This window comes from Pseudophryne corroboree, chromosome 1 (assembly GCF_028390025.1).
Source record: "Pseudophryne corroboree isolate aPseCor3 chromosome 1, aPseCor3.hap2, whole genome shotgun sequence".
NCBI lineage: Eukaryota > Metazoa > Chordata > Amphibia > Anura > Myobatrachidae > Pseudophryne > Pseudophryne corroboree.
The window spans coordinates 190,022,037-190,025,641 of record NC_086444.1 but is presented as its reverse complement, the minus strand read 5'-3'; the positions used below and the strand labels follow the sequence as shown (position 1 = coordinate 190,025,641).

Here is a 3,605-nt window from a genome sequence, read left to right as displayed (position 1 = left end):
GGAATAGCCAAATGAATCTGAGAAACACACACACACACACACACACACACACACACACAGGACACACGCACACCCACACATACTTGTTTTTCTATCCTCATCGGGACATATGTCTGGAACCTTCCTCATGGGGACCTATTCAGGAATACCGGCCTAATGAGGACACCCCACATAACTGATTTATTTTCGGGTTTAATTAGAGATAGAGGAAACGTGTATTCAGCAGCAGATACATTTTATTCAGGAAAGGTTCTTTCTCATTTCAGCAGTAATTCGGTTCTTAATGTAAAACTTAACCGAGAGCCAGTTCCGAGCCTTCAGCGCTTGTCGTTCTGCCCTTAGGCACGCATCACAGTCATTCTTGCCCGGCACCTTGAATGAGCGAATGAACCGAATCATGTGACGTTCAACAGCTTTCACTTCTGCTGGGGTCCACGGATTGCGCTTGGTACCCCTTCTGTCACCTGTGCGGGAGAAGAAAGGTCAGTCACCACGCAACGCCACCACCAGTCATGGACGCATCTCAAATGGAATGGACAGTCACACCCACCTTTAGCTGCACCTCCATCCACCGCCGACACCACGCTGCCAGCTTCTTTTCCCATGTGCCCCATGGGAACCTCAGTATCCTGACTCTCTGGCTCATCCCCAGAGTCATCGCTCACCACCTGGATCGGCTCTGTGGATAGAGAAGGACAGGGAAACCGATCACACCAGCCCACTTAGACAGTCAGTCCCTGGAGCCACACTGTCAAGTGATACCTACCGTTTGGATCAATGGAGATCTCTTCCAGATTGTGGCCCCGGAATTCAGCCATTCTCCCTTGCTCGAGAGCCAGAAACAGCTTGCTCAACTTGGCCAGTTGAAGGGTACCCTCCGGGAGGCGGTAATAATGCCGGTGCACCCGAATATCATGTCCAAGGAAATCAGCAAGCTGATCCATCTCTGTATCGCTCAGGTTGAGGACTCTGGAAAGTGTAGCCACATGCTTCCGTAGGCGGGTGGAAGATAATGCTTCGGGGTGCTTGGCCCCACACTCCCGGGCGTAGAGACGTATGCAGTCGGATCCCCTATAATGGGACATGGCTGTTGGCCTAGCAAACATGTAGATATTGTGTGGGGTCACACCACATTCTGTCCGCTTCTCTATGAGGAGCTCCATCGCTTTCTGCATGCTTGGGGATAGCAGGACAGGGACTTTCCTGCCTCTTTTCCCAGGAATCTCAATACGGGAGAAGTGACGACAGAGTGCCTTCTCCAGCTCTGACAGGGCCTGGGCCACATCACCCTGCAAATCGGCTGTGTGCCGTAAATCGAAGGAGGAGAGCAGCATCTTGGAAACCTCACCTTCTCTCCTGCGGTTGAAGAGAATCAGCTGCGTGAGGGTAACTTTGGCCAACATGGACCACTGCTGTTTGGAAGGGTGGGCGGACAACTCATCGATGTACTCTCGCTGACGGTCAAGGAGGTACAGGTTCAAGCGCTTAACATCATCAGTGAAGGGCAGAAGCAGCGGTGCATTCCATTTTATCTCTCGAAGTGTCTTCAGGGCAGCAGTGGAGATTAGCTCGCTCCACCTCGCCTCATAAATTTTCCGAAAGTTTCGGGCACGCTCCTCTGTCAGGGCACTGCCCTCCATCAGTGCCTGACACTCCACCATAGCTGAAATCTTCTGCAAGCTGTGTTCCACCTTCAGAGCCAACGAGGGTATTTTATATGTATTGGTGCGGTCATCGTAACCGGCCAGGCTCCTCACAGCATGCACCACTTGCAGGAAATTCTGTGGGCAAATGAAATCTTCCATACACCGCAACGGTGTGACCTTCATCGCCTTCAGCAGAAGCCGCCCCACCTCTCTGAGCTTCTGACGGATGTAATCATGCTTGCTGACATCAGACCCCAGACGGTTATAGAGGTGCTGACCGAACTGCATAATCCAGCGGTCCCCTTTGATTACCGGTACCACATCATCATAATTCATTCCGCTCAGCAACTTCCAGAGGCCAGTGCCAACATCTTTCGGGAGCGGTGTGGCGTAAGTGAAGAGACCCTGCACCCTGGTTCTTCCAGGTTTGGGGCTGACACTTTTGCGGAGCGGGCACCTCTTCACATGGCGCCACAGGTGCTTCCTGGAGAATAGCCCTTTACATTTTACACAGTGCATGAAATCTTGGGGAGCCGTTGCTTCTTTCGGCTGCTTGCACGGTAGGAGGACTCCGCTGCCCTCGCGGAGAACCCCGACATTATGGGCAAAGTTTCCCCGGGTGCGAATCAGGTCTAGCTGCACTGTCCTTTCCCTGGAGCGCTTCGGAAAGCTGAGTGCCCTTGCAACCTCATGCTCATTGTGGTGGACAGCTTGAACATGTCTCGCAATTTTTGAGAATGGCCTCTCGCACCACAGGCAGAAATTTTTCTTGTTACATGCAATCGAACCATCTGCTTTTCGGGTAAGTACCTGGACCGACACTGCGCGGGCCGGATGGAGACTTGGTTCGGCCTCCGCGGAGCAAGCCCCGGACACTTCCAGAACCTTCCTGCCGTGAAAAGACGTCTCCTCCCCTCCACTATCATCCGAGCTGCTCAACTCTGACGAGTCGGGGAGATAGTCTTCGTCACTGCCGTCGGTTCCGTACATTGCCTCACTGCGACCAGCAGACCCAGCACTTCCGGAGTTTGTGGCGCACACACCGTACCAAGCCCGCGCTTTCTGTCTGACCACGCCCACCGTGAATACAGGGTTCTGGGAATCGAGGGCCCAGGCCCCGGCACGTGCTTCCTATTACACATCCGGAGAGGTGGTTCTTACTAGAGTCACGTGTCGGGCGGCGCGCGCGACACTTTTGCGCCACATGCTCCGATTTTCCCCAGGCTCCTGGAAGCCTGTCCCGGACCGAGAGGTGCCAGTCTCCACTCATCGGCAAGACTTCCACAAATCGTAGTACCGGATTCAGCCCACCAGGGGGCGCTGCGATGGGCAAGGAAGGAAATATCAGACCCGGTTTTCGGGCTCCGCGATTTTTCCGACGAATGCCCTTCTCACCCGAGCTCCGCGGACTTGGGCAACCTTCCCTCTGGATTGAACTGATCTCAGACCCGGTTTTCGGGCTCCGCGATTTTTCCGACGAATGCCCTTCTCACCCGAGCTCCGCGGACTTGGGCAACCTTCCCTCTGGATTGAACTGATCTCAGACCCGGTTTTCGGGCTCCGCGATTTTTCCGACGAATGCCCTTCTCACCCGAGCTCCGCGGACTTGGGCAACCTTCCCTCTGGATTGAACTGATCTCAGACCCGGTTTTCGGGCTCCGCGATTTTTCCGACGAATGCCCTTCTCACCCGAGCTCCGCGGACTTGGGCAACCTTCCCTCTGGATTGAACTAATCTCAGACCCGGTTTTCGGGCTCCGCGATTTTTCCGACGAATGCCCTTCTCACCCGAGCTCCGCGGACTTGGGCAACCTTCCCTCTGGATTGAACTGATCTCAGACCCGGTTTTTGGGCTCCGCGATTTTTCCGACGAATGCCCTTCTCACCCGAGCTCCGCGGACTTGGCCGAAATCATATAAATAATATATAAGCCCGGCAAATGTAAGCGGGACGCGGGTCC

The 3,605-nt window shown here is 54.3% G+C and overlaps 1 long non-coding RNA gene across 1 annotated transcript; it reads right to left on the bottom strand.

Moving 5' to 3' along the window:
- Positions 1–218: 218 nt before the first annotated feature.
- On the bottom strand, positions 219–678 carry LOC135049826 (uncharacterized). Its single transcript, XR_010241491.1, has 2 exons — positions 551–678; positions 219–464 (listed from the first exon to the last, which is right to left on the bottom strand). It is a non-coding gene; the product is annotated as an uncharacterized LOC135049826 (long non-coding RNA).
- Between the last annotated feature and the right edge of the window lie 2,927 nt (positions 679–3,605).